We start from the raw sequence: 13,881 nt of genomic DNA on the forward strand, positions 1-13,881 counted from the left end.
TTGTCCTGTTTACTCGTGCCTGCCCAGTACCTAGAGCAGGGCACACCCAGCACAGAAGGGCAATCAGTAATTACCTCTAAGTAAATTGACGAATCAAACCTGATAAACCAGAAACTCACATTGTATGCTAAATGGTGATAAGGGCCAAGGAGATAGCATAAAGCAGGCAAGAAGGGCATAAAACGTGGGGTGGTGGTTGACCTGTTAGCTAAGCTTATCTCTGAGGCCTCCGGAGAAGCTGACTTTTGAGCAAAACTCTGAAGAAGTACAAACAGCTGTGAAAAGAAGAGAAGCAAAAGGCAAAGGAGAACAGGAAAGACATACCCATTTGAATGCAGAGTTCTAGAGAATAGCAAGGAGAGATAAGAAAGCCTTCCTCGGTAATCAGCGCAAAGAAATAGAGGAAAACAATAGAATGGGAAAGACTAGAGATCGCGTCAAGAAAATTAGAGATACCAAGGGAACATTTCATGCAAAGAAGGGCTCAATAAAGGACAGAAATGGTAGGGACCTAACAGAAGCAGAAGATATTAAGAAGAGGTGGCAAGAATACACAGAAGAACTGTAAAAAGAGATCTTCATGACCCAGATAATCATGATGGTATGATCACTTACCTAGAGCCAGACATCCTGGGATGCCTAGTCAAGTGGACCTTAGGAAGCATCACTATGAACAAAGCTATGGAGGTGATGGAGTTCCGGTTGAGCTATTTCAAATCCTAAAAGATGATGCTGTGAAAGTGCTGGACTCAATATGCCAGCAAATTTGGAAGACTCAGCAGTGGCCACAGGACTGAAAAAATTCAGTTTTCATTCCCATCCCAAAGAAAGGCAATGCCAAAGAATGCTCAAACTGCCACACAGTTGCACTCATCTCACACGCTAGTAAAGTAATGCTCAAAATTCTCCAAGCCAGGGTTCAACAGTATGTGAACCGTGAATTTCCATATGTTCAAGCTGGTTTTAGAAAAGGCAGAGGAACCAGAGATCAAATGTGCCAACATCCGCTGGATCATTGAAAAAGCAAGAGAGTTCAGAAAAACATCGATTTCTGCTTTATTGATTACGCCAGAGCCTTTGACTGTGTGGATCACAACAAACTGGAAAATTCTGAAAGAGATGGGAATACCAGACCACCTGACCTGCCTCTTGAGAAATCTGTATGCAGGTCAGGAAGCAACAGTTAGAACTGGACATGGAACAACAGACTGGTTCCAAATAGGAAAAGGAGTACGTCAAGACTGTATATTGTCACCTTGTTTATTTAACTTATATGCAGAGTACATCATGAGAAATGCTGGGCTGGAGGAAGCACAAGCTGGAATCAAGATTGCCGGGAGAAATATCAATAACCTCAGATATGCAGATGACACCACCCTTATGGCAGAAAGTGAAGAACTAAAGAGCCTCTTGATGAAAGTGAAAGAGAGTGAAAAAGTTGACTTAAAGCTCAACATTCAGAAAACTAAGATCAAGGCATCTGGTCCCATCACTTCATGGCAAATAGATGGGGAAACAGTGACAGACTTTATTTTGGGGGGCTCCAAAATTACTGCAGATGGTGACTGCAACCATGAAGTTAAAAGACGCTTACTCCTTGGAAGGAAGGTTATGACCAACCTCAGTTCAGTTCAGTTCAGTTACTCAGCTGTGTCCGACTCTTTACAGCCCAATGAAACGCAGCATGCCAGGCCTCCCTGTCCATCACCATCTCCCGGAGTTCACTCAGACTTACGTCCATCGAGTCAGTGATGCCATCCAGCCATCTCATCCTCGGTCGTCCCCTTCTTCTCCTGCCCCCAATCCCTCCCAGCATCACAGTCATTTCCAATGAGTCAGCTCTTTTCATGAGGTGGCCAAAGTACTGGAACTTCAGCTTTAGCATCATTCCTTCCAAAGAAATCCCAGAGTTGATCTCCTTCAGAATGGACTGGTTGGATCTCCTTGCAGTCCAAGGGACTCTCAAGAGCCTTCTCCAACACCACAGTTCAAAAGCATCGATTCTTCAGTACTCAGCCTTCTTCACAGTCCAACTGTCACATCCATACATGACCACAGGAAAAACCATAGCCTTGACTAGACATAGATAGCATATTTAAAAGCAGAGACATTACTTTGTCAAGAAAGGTCCGTCTAGTCGAGGCTATCGGTTTTCCAGGAGTCATGTATGGATGTGAGAGTCGGACTGTGAAGAAAGCTGAGTGCTGAAGAATTGATGCTTTTGAACTGTGTTTTTGGAGGAGACTCTTGAGAGTCCCTTGGACTGTAAGGAGATCCAACTAGTCCTGAATATTCATTGGAGGGGCTGATGTTGAAGCTGAAACTCCAATACTTTGGCCACCTGATGCAAAGAACTAACTCATTTGAAAAGACCCTGATGCTGGGAAAGAGTGAAGACAGGAGAAGGGGACGACAGAAGTGAGATGGTTGGATGGCATCACCGACTCGATGGACATGAATTTGAGTAAACTGGAGTTGGTGATGGACAGGGAGGCCTGGCGTGCTGCAGTCCATGGGCTCGCAAAGAGTCAGACAGGACTGAGCGACTGAACTGAACTGAGGAAGTAAGAGAGCCTGGCTCTCTCCAGGCAGCATAGCACCTTGATTAAGTAAGCACGGAAAATATTTCGAGCTCCTCCGGTCCAGGAGGAGACATTTTTGTTGTATATACAACAAAATTATCTTCAGATGTCTTTTTGTTTACTCAGTGTATTTTAGAGAGGAAATTGAAAAGGTGGGAAAAAGCAGGTAGAAGGGGACCATTTACAAGGGGCCCTGGGGACATGGGAAGTGGAAAATGGAATGGAATTTTGAGGGGAGGAGATGTGCAGCCGTGAATAAAATGAGTGTGGAGTGGTAGCAGTAAGGCTCCTCCTTCTACTGGAAAAGGTAGCCGGAGCCAGCTCCCACGTGACTTCTAAAGGGAACATTCACTGGGATCCTGCGTGTGTGCTTTAAAGCTGCATAGAGGATCCTGCTGTGAAACCAGGTTGAAGAATGCAGCAGTGCTCCTGAAACCTTGACAGAGCCCATGGGGGTCTTGCTGAAACATAGGTTGTGACTCGGGAGGCCTGGAGCGGGCCCCAGGAGTCTGCATTCCTCACAGTCTGCCCAGGGGTGCTCCTTCTGGGCCGGTGACCACATTTTGAATATACACAGGCACAAGAAATCCAGTATAACTTGAAATGTTGAGCTTGTGAAACGAAGCATGTGTGTTTTTTGGCAGAGTGAGATTCACAGGGCTTCTCCTGTTATGAAATGAGAGAGCAGGCACAGAACAGCGCAGCAGGACATGGTGAAGCCCCTTAGGGGCCACTAATTGAGGCTGTCGGTGTGCTCTGACCCTGGGAAATATTTTCACAGAGTTCTGTTTGTTTTTCTCCACCAGATTATGCCTTCTAGTGGGTCCTGATTGCTTGTTCCTGGCAAAAAATATTTGAGGTGACGAAATAAGTTTAGCCAAGACCAACACAAAGCACGGAAGGGTTCTTTGCGGCTCTCGGGCTGCTGTTTTCATAGCACTTGGCTGGATCTTCCTCAGGCAGGTGATCAGCTGAGTGGTCGTGGGGAGAAACTGTGCTGTTTCCCAGATAAGCTTGTTTCTCCATCTGTTCCCTCTGACCTGAAAAAGCCTCTTTGTTCCGTCCAGGCCCTTCTAAACAATGCCCACTTGGTGCGCTTTACACACATGAGTTCCTGCAGACAGCGAAGGATCAATGTACAGAAAAGCGTTGCAGGTTATTCAGTTGAAACAGTTGTCCTTTGGAAGTGAGCCTGTGGACAAAAGGACACAGCATATTGATGTGTTATTTTCTCTAACCTTACTCTGGGTCTCACAAAGCCCTGAGTTTGGACCTGAATTAATAGTGAAGTCGCTGGTGTTCAGTCGCTCCATCATGTCCGACTCTGCCACCCCGTGGACTGCAGCGTGCCAGACTTGCCTGTCCTTCACTGTCTCCTGGAACTTGCTCAGACTCCCGTGCATTGAGTTGCTGATGCCATCCAACCATCTCATCCTCTGTCATCCGCTTCCCTTCCTGCCTTCAGCCTTTCCCAGCATCAGGGTCTTTAGTACACACAGAGTAAATTATACAAATTGAGACATTTATATTATGACTTCCCTATCATTTTAGATTAAGTCTTTGCATTCAAGCCTCAGACTTCTCATTCTCTTTTATCTTAAACTGCCATTGAAGTCGTCTGTGTCCCATTAGTTTTTCCCATCTCACAGCAGAAACAACACTGGAAACAGAGCCACAGCCTGCAGCTGCCACCCCAGGCCCAGCTCTGTGCAGTCACCGGACTTCGGTTCTAGCCAGCAGTTCTTCAACATCCTAGGGGCTCTTGGCTTCAGTGTCATATGCCAAATAGTCTCAATTTAGTGGAGAACTTCAGTTCAGTTGCTCAGTCATGTCCGACTCTTTGCGACTCCAGGGACTGCAGCACACCAGGCTTCCGTCTCCATTGCCAACTCCTGGAGCTTGCTCAAACTCATGCCCACTGAGTCAGTGATGCCGTCCAACCATCCCATCCTTTGTTGCCCGTTTCTCCTCCTGGCAGCAGTCTTTTGCAGCATCAGGGTTTTTTCCAGTGAGTCAGTTCTTCACGTCAGGTGGAGATACGTCAAAGTAGTGGAGCTTCAGCCTCAGTCCTTCCAATGAACACCCAAGACTGATATCCTTTAGGATGGACTGGTTGGATCTCCTTGCAGTCCAAGGGACTTCCGGGAGTCTGCTCTAACACCACAGTTGAAAAGCATCAATTCTTCGGCTCTCAGCTTTCTTTATAGTCCAACTCTCACATCCATACATGACTCCTGGAAAAACCATAGCTTTGACTAGATGGACCTTTGTTGGCAAGTCATGTCTGCTTTATAATATGCTGTCTAGGTTGGTCATAGCTTTTCTTCCAAGGAGCAAGTGTCTTTTAATTTCATGTCTGCAATCACCATCTACAGTGATTTTTGAAGCCCAGGAAAATAAAGTCTGTCACTGTTGCCATTGTTTCCCCATCTATTTGCCATGAAGTGATGGGACCAGGTGCTATAATCTTAGTTGCTTGAATGTTGAGTTTTAATCCAGCTTTCTTCACTCTCCTCTTTCACTTTCATCAAGAAGCTCTTGAGTGCCTCTTCACTTTCTGCCATAAGGGTGGTATCATCTGCATATCTGAGGTTACTGATATTTCTCCCAGCCATCTTGATTCCAGCTGTGCTTCATCCAGTCCAGCATTTTGCATGATGTACTCTGCATGTAAGTTGAATAAGCAGAGTGACAATATACAGCCTTGACATACAGATTTCTCAGGAGGCAGGTCAGGTGGTCTGGTATTCCCATCTTTTGAAGAATTTTCCACAGTTTATTGTAATTCACATAGTCAAGGCTTTGGTGTAGTCAGTAAAGCAGAAGTAGTTGTTTTTCTGGAGTTCTGTTGCTGTTTCTATGATCCAGTGGATTTCGGCAATTTTATTTCTGGTTCCTCTACCTTTTCTAAACCCACCTTGGACATCTGGTACAGTCTCCCATTTTACAAATGTAAAATGGAAACGCAGGTTATACACTCATTTTTTCCCAAAGTCTGGCGATAGCAAAAATATAAAAACGCCTAAGTGTATTTACAGTGCTATAATATATATTATGCTTCCCTGGTGGTGCAGAGGTTAAAGCATCTGCCTGCAATGTGGGAGACCTGGGTTCGATCCCTGGGTCGGGAAGATCCCGTGGAGAAGGAAATGGCAACCCACTCCAATATTCTTGCCTGGAGAATCACATGGACGGAGGAGCTTGGTGGGCTACAGTCCTGCCATATAAAAACTAAATTAAACACATTTTCTGCAAGTTATAGGGAGAAAAAAAGGTGTTAAATAACCCCCAACGAAACAGTCGGGCAGATCCTGAATGTAAAACATTCTGCAATTTAACCAGTCAGTTTCGTCTCTTCAGAAAGTCAATGTCATGAAATTTAAAAGTTGGGAAAACTGTCCTAAAATCAACTCTGTTCTTACCAGCTGCATGCAGTCTGTGACCCTAATTAGATCCTGGGGAGCTATGGAAATCATCTGGGCCGAGCCCCTGAAACGTTCACTGTGCATACCATCTCAGGGTCTAAAGTTACTCACCTCTGTAGAACATTCGAATTCTTGGGCTATGCTGTGCTCAGTCACTCAGGTGGGTCCGACTCTGCGACCCCGTGGGCTGTAGCCTTCCAGGCTCCTCTCTCCATGGGATTCTCGAGGCAAGAACACTGGAGTGGGTTGGCATTTCCCTCTCCAGGGGATCTTCCTGACCCAGGGATTGTGTCTTCTGGGTCTCCTGCATTGCAGGCAGATTCTTTACCACTTCACCCACTCTTCTAAATTACATGCTATTCTACTTTTTCAGACCTAAGTTCCATTTTCTAGTTTTTCAAAACCCCCCCAAATTGAACAGTCCTCTGCAGCAAGACCTTTGTCATGGATTAAGGGCTCACCATGATGTTCTGGAGCTTCATCATGAGCCATCCTGATTTATATTTCATTTTTTTTTAATCCTGCATAAGATTGACTGGACTAAATGAATCCATAGTGGAAAGTGCTGAGCTCCTACTACTTCTGTGTCTGGGTCTGTCTCAGTTTCTTTTCTCATTCTAGACTTATAAATAAGCGTATACTACTTTGTTGCCCTGTGTATCTTATCTGTGTGTCTTCTCGTATATTTTTTACCTGTTTCTGTGCAATCTTCCAGAAAATTTCTGACATATCTTTGAGTTCATCAAATCTCTTCAGCTGTGTCTAATCCACTTTTAAACCCATTCACTGGGTTTCTGATTTCACTTATTTTTCATTTCTAAAAGTTCCATTTGGCTCTTAGTTTAATAATCTGTGTCATTTTTCATTCCTTATTCTTTACTTTTTATTTTCTGCTTTATCAGTAATGGAGAGAGGAGTATGGAGATCGCCATCATGACGTGTCCATTTCTCCTTGTTGTTCAGTCTCTCAGTCGTGGCTGACTCTTTGCAGCCCCATGGACTGCAGCACTAGGCGTCCCTGTCCTTCACGCTTTCCCGGAGCTTGCTCAAACCCATGTCCATCGAGTTGGTGATGCCATCCAACCATCTCATCCTCTGTCATCCCCTTCTCCTCCTGCCTTCAGTCTTTCCCAGCATCAGGGTCTTTCCCAGTGAGTCGACTCTTCTCATCACACGGCCAAAGTATTGGAGCTTCAGCTTCAGCATCAGTCCTTTCCATGAATATTCAAGGTTGATTTCCTTTGCTTCTCAGCTGTGGAAGCTATATCTTCCTGGCGATAGATGTTATTTCTATCATTAATAATACTCTTTAAAGTCTATTTTGTCTGGCATGATATAGCTCTCCTTAGCTTTCTTTTAGACAGTGTTTTCCTGCTCTTTTCATCATTTCACTGTCAGTCTTTCCGTGATCTATTTGATTTTCCTCTTGTATATGGCATGTAATGTATGTGTGAATGTTTAAATTCTGGTCTTATAAGTCTCTGTCACCATATACATTACTGATGACATCAGTCATGTCCCCACCAAGTAATCCAACAAGCCTACAATAACTGTAATACCAGAGAGTAATTTAGTATTGAATATTTCCCAGATCATGTGAATCTGAAATTCATTTTAATCCGTTTCCTTTGTATTTCCAAGAATTTATGTAAGCACTAGTTTCATTGCAGCACATGTACTCTTAATTGCAGCACGTAGAATTTAGTTCCCTGACCAGGGCTCGAACCCTGGGCCCTCTGCATTGGGAACCACAGAGTCTTAGCACTGGACCACCAGGGAAGTCCTTCCTGCTTGAATTTAAAAGGACTCCCACCACCCCGTTCTTTTTAGTCTCAGGAATTGGAGAGGGTCAGGAAAGATCAGTTGAGAGTCCTGGTAAAACGCTTACATCTCGAAGGCACAGGGAAAAAGGAATGGGTTCCTCTTCCAAGACCAGCTTCTTCCAGCTGCGAACGCAAAAACCCGCTTGGGAATATCAGCAGAGCCCCATCTTGGCCATTTCATGCTGGTATACTTCAGTTCTCAAATAGCCAGTTCAGTTTAGACAAATCACAGTAATATTTAGTAACACATGTCATTCACTCACCTTCACACTTCCAGACAAACTTACCTGTTCTGAATCAGGCTCAAGACCACATTTAAACTGTCAGTTTCTAAGAGTGTCTCAACCACATTTTCAAGTTACCAAGGACTCTCTAAATGGTCAAAACCAGGGATAGAAAACTTGAACGTGTGTGTCAAGACACTCATGCACACACACACAAGATTAAAACCAAACCAATTCCAAAAGACTTATGTTGGTGCAATGGGATAAAAGCCCACACGCAAGCAATGTCATCCCAGTTTCTTTCCCTTTTACAAAGCGGTTCTAATGGAGAGACGGTGTTACAGTCTAAAGAGCATTGAGGGGTGGTGGTTCTCGAGATCCCAAGGAGTACTGAGGCTAAGCAGTATTACAGTAAAGTACCATTTTCTTCTTTTATGAGAACATAACTGAAGATCTCCCAGTATTGAAAAATACACCCTAGAAAACTCCAAAATGGAATAGAGTTACTGTTTCCCATTATTCTTTCACACGGCTCGTATTAGTAGAAACAGGCAGATCAGTACCCGATGCCTCTCAGAGTCACGGTTCCCTAGCACAGGAATGGAAGATTTCCCAGATGGGGCTGCAGACAAGCCTTGGTCTAACAGTGAGTTTCCCTCTTACCACTCAGGCAATACCTGATGGCCCAAGGACTCCTTGACCCAGAATGGAAAACCCAGTAAAAGCAGTGCTCCACTCAAAACCAGATGACCGAGTCCCATGCCTTCCCCTCCCCAGAAAGGGAAGCTCTAATCAGGGCAACCCAGCAGAGAGGGATAGCCTGGTGTCAGCACTCAGAGGTTGGGCCCCTTGCCAGAGAAATGGTACGCGCCAGGGTCAAAGCCTTGCTCCCATCCCCATGACTCCAGAGCACCTGGGTTAGCAGCGAGTTTGGGGGGTTTGTCCATGAGACAGGGGCACTCAGGCAGCTGCCAGACAGGAGCTACCTGCCACCACCAGCCAGGGGTCAGTGTGCCATAGGCAAGATGCCCACTTGGGACAGCTGTCCTTTCGTGGTTGCCAATATTTTAAGTGAACTTGAGTTCTGCACAACAGCAGGTTGTGGTGAAGGAAAGTATAGCATTTATTTGCAGACCATCAAGCAAGGAAAACAGGGAGCTTAGGCTCAAAAGACCTTAACTCTCTGCATCTTTCAAGAAGGGGTTTCTACAGGCAGCATTTGGGGTGAGGCTGCAAGGTGGAAGACTCCCTTTAGATTGGTTGGGTAAGGTAACTGGTGTTTCAGGAGCCTTAATTATTAGCCTCCTGATTCCAGTCTGAAGTCTGCATGCTTGGAGTCAGCAGAGTCATTGCCCTCCACCTGGGTGGGGGTCTTAGTTTCTGCCTAAAAACTCAGAGATATGCATCACATTGCTACATGTGTCCCCTGAGGGGAGCTAGGGCTGTGTTTTATCACTGGAGTGATTGGTTTTCCTGCTGAACCGTTTGCTTTTCCTTTGTGTGTTCCTTCACTTCCCTAATTAGTAACAGGCTTGAGTCTGCTGTTTGGAATTCAGGGAAAGCCTAGGAGACTAATGCCTTTTTCTCCAGACACGAAGCAGGGGACATGGAGAAACTTCTGTACCCAGGAAGGCCTCACAGGACCCTGCTCGGTTTCACTGTCTCCTCTGCATCACACACACGTCGATGCACACACAAATACACATTTATATACATGTGTACATGCACTCACAAGCATGTATGCAGGCACACATACAAGCACACAAATACACATACATGTGCACAGTTGCCCACACACACACACAGAAGCATGTGTGTGTGCAGCCACACATGCACACCTGCGGGCACACAAATACCTGCACATGCGTGTGTGCACACTCAGCCCTGGGGCAGGGCCTCCCCCAGACTCTTTGGAAGGCCCTCCACCACCTGGGCTGGACCAGTGACCCCAGCAGCTTCAGCATTTCTTCTGCAGGACCTCCTCCTGGTGGCTGCCACATGCCTGTGCATACCGTGTGTGTGTGTGTGCCCCACAGGAGAACCGTGTGTGTGGGGGTGTGTGCCCCACAGGAGAATGAGCAGGCGCCTCAGACAACAGGGGAGGGAGGACCATCAGTTGTGCAGAGGTTTTACCTCAAGTCCCCAAGCCGGCTCCAGGCACACAGTAGCAGGTGGGCAAGAAAGACTTGAATGTCTGCAGAACCTGCAGCATGGGCGACTCGGGGTCTTGGCTGGAATTTACACTGAAGTGCTCGGAGCCCGCAGCAGGCTTCTCATGCACCCACAACCTCACGGAGACTCCGCCGTGCGCCTGGCACTGGGGAGTAAAGGGTGACTGTAAGAACTTCCAGCCACAGCCCAGAGAGGACGTGTATGTATCTTGCAGTTTTCCTGCCGAGGCAGCACAGAAACTGTTAGAAACCAGATATGCACCCGGTCCTGAGGGCAGGGGAGAAGAAGGAATAGATTCTGCCTGGGGATAGAGCTGCTGGTGCTTCTGGAAAAGGGTAATATTCCATCTGGGTCAAGAACAACCGACTGGCTTTTCCCGGGTCAAGAAAGGAGAGCCTTTTCCTGATTGAGGGAGCTGCCCTGAAGTATAAAACCGCACAGCTGTTTCCAGGAGGTGAAAAGTCTAGGCTCTCCTGGAACCTAGGTGAGCAAGGGTCAAATTCCTCAGGGCCCAATTAAAGAGAAAAAAATTCCCAGAGCCTCACAGACCAGGCTGAGGAGTTTGGACTTTTATCTTGTGGGGAACCGAGAGCCACTGATGGGATTAAGTAACAGTGGGGTCACTAGGGTGAGTGCATTACTGAAAGCTGCGTGGCTGTAACTTGTGGGGTAAGAATCTGGAATCCTGGCACGGGGCTGTGACCCACACCCACACAGCTGAGTCAGGGCCACCCTCCCTGGTTCCACCCTCGTCCAGAAATCAGATAAGGCGCACAGGCTGGCTTCTTCGGGGAGTGTGTCCCGCGTGACGTGGCCCAGTGAGACCGGACAGGCCGGTCCATGGGAAGGCTTCTCCCACACTGCCCGTCGCGGCCCCCCAGGAGCATTCAGGGTGGGGCTTAGCTGAGCCGAAAACCCTGCTGCCCGTGGGCCCTGGCCCCTGAGAGCTGAACTGCCCCTGTCGTCCCGCCACACAAGTTGCTTCCCCAGCCCCGGGTCCTTATAGAGAGCTGGGCCAGGGCCTGCGGGCTGGTGAGCACCACCAGGTACATATTCAGGAATTGTGTGTGGGAGCTAATTGCTAAACACAGTCATTATTAAAAACTGAGTGTTAGAAACCAGGTAAGCACCCAGTCTTGAGGGCGAGGGAGAAGAAGGAATAGATTCTAGCGGGGGATAGAGCTGCTGGGGTTTCTGGGTAGCAGTCCATCTGGGTTGAGGAGAATGGACCAGCTAACAGTTTAAATCAAAAGTAGTAAACCCTCAAAGGCCGCTACTTCCTGAATGATTTCCTACACTATTAGCTCTGCTCTCACTGAGGTTGCTTTGTCACTGCGTTTGTGCGGTGGGCATTCAGTTTAATGGTGAGCTCCTGTACTTCTCTCCAAACTCCTCGTTCGGTGACACCACGTTGGTAGCTTGGAATCAGCTGTAGTGGAGACATCTACACCATAGAAATGGTTAGCTGATGTATCAGCGCTCCTCCCGCAGGGAGCTGGTTGTTAAACGCCTGCCAGCCCGCCGCTGCTCTGCTGGCCCCCCATGGAAGCACACCCCACTTCCCAGGCCTGTTCTGTCCTCTCCGAGCGGCCACAGCAGCGCGGTGGGTCTTGTCAGCTTACAGTCTTGTCAGATGGGGTTCAGGAAGGTGTGGGGACCTTACCAGGACTCCTGAGGATTTACTTCGTCCTGTTATGGGGGGTGTCTCCGTGCGCTTCCCACGCCCCGCCCAGGGCCTCACGCCGTGAACAGGCCCCCACGGTGTCGGGCAGTGTGACTGGACGGAGGTGCTGGCTTGATCCCCGGGGTAGGGAATTGAAGAGGGGCCTGGCCTGTGTCAAACCAACAAGTGCCAAGCAGCCTCCTGTTTCAGGTCGTAGGCTGGGCATCTCCCAAAGGTGTCCTGTTCCTGAGCCACCGTATAGCCAGCTTCCCTCTGGGAAAACTCATTTATGAGAATAAGAAAGTGCCAAGTGAATGGCTGGAGACAGCAACTTGCCTTCTTTACCATTCAACAGCAATAAAAGGCCGCCCAATCTGTGTGTCGCCGAGGCTTATTTTGCCACAGATTTTAAGTATCTCATTATGACCCTGGAGTTGAGAGATTTATAAAAATTGAAAAAGAAAAACCAAAGGGGAACATTGAAATTAGCCATTGGTAAATTAGGACTTTATTAAAATTAAGTATCTATTCATTGGTGAGAGAAGAAATCTGTAATAGACAAAACTGACAAAGGGCTGCTTTCCAGAATGTATAAAGAACCATACCCACAAGCCATTTAAAAGTTGGCAGTAGACTTAGCCCTTCAGGAAAGGATATACAAATGACCCCATCAGCCTATGGCAAGGTATGCAATACGGAGCTTAAAAGCCACCGTTAAGGATCACTGCGCACCCACAAGGTGGGGTAGACCTTGGAAAACAGCGTCAAGTGTCAGAGGCACAACCACCGTGTCAACTGGCGCAACCTCTGCAAAGGGTTTGGCAGCGTCTGCTAGAGGTGCCCGTGTGCCCACCTTACAGCCCCGAGTTCACGCGATGAGTGGGTTCACGCACCCAAGGCCTCGTGCTAGATGTCGTTAACACTTGATTCCTCACAGTCACAAGCTGGAAACAACACAGACCCCATCAGCCGTGGTAGACGCACATTCACACCTCGGAATACTAGGTGGCGGGGGTAAAGGACATTGTCCACTGCACGCTGGAATGTGAGTGGGTCCCACTGAGGAAGCCAGGCAGCTCAGCGCATATTGCAGAAGTTCAGTTTTGTAAAGATCGAAGCAGCTGAAACTGAACCACGGGATAGAAACCAGCGGGTGGGTTCCTTGGGCAAGGAGGGCCAGGGGTTAAAAAAAAACAAAACCCCGCTATCTAGAAGATGAAGTCTAGAAGTCAAAATCGTCTCCCTGTTGCGTTGAGAATTTGTTCTGCTTTGGTTTTTGGAGGTCGGAAGGTTGAGGACAGGTAATATGTCTAAGGAGCCCCTACCTTCCTCACGACACCCCGCTTTCTTTTCTGCCACCAGCCGGGGCAAGTCTACCCAGAGACAGGCGCAATGGTGATTTCCCTTTGGCATCACATAAGATTTCCACTAGCAACACTGCTTTTCGTCTCTTTAATTTTACTTATCAAGTATTTTCTTAACTGTAACTATATACCAAGTGGACTGTTCAAAGTATGTAATTATTACTTAGTGTATTACCCATTCATTTATTCAGCCTATAATAATGGCTTCTTTACTGAGCACTTAGTATGTGCCAGATAATAAGCTAAATTGTTAATTCTCACATGAACCCATGGAAAGGGGAATATATTTGTTCACACTATAGATAAGGAAACAGAGGCTCAGAGAGGTTAAATGCCTTGTTCAAGGTCACAGCCAAGTCAGAGGCTTTGAATCAGAACCGAGATTCAAAGCCAGATGGTGCATTATTCCAAAGCACCCCACTTAGTCGTTGCTAGGAACCTCCTTAAACCCAGTCACCTTGAGAGACTAATAGAAACAGGAGGCTTCTTAGGTCCAGACCTCAGGCTAGTGAATCGGAATCTCTGGCCCCAGGAGTAGAATATCCCACAGCGGTTGTCTGGAAGCCTGGCCCGGCCCCATCTCTCCCTACCGAGCCATACTCCTGGCCCTGCACACAGTAGGCACACA

The sequence above is a fragment of the Capra hircus genome, chromosome 22 (genome assembly GCF_001704415.2).
Source record: "Capra hircus breed San Clemente chromosome 22, ASM170441v1, whole genome shotgun sequence".
Classification (NCBI taxonomy): domain Eukaryota; kingdom Metazoa; phylum Chordata; class Mammalia; order Artiodactyla; family Bovidae; genus Capra; species Capra hircus.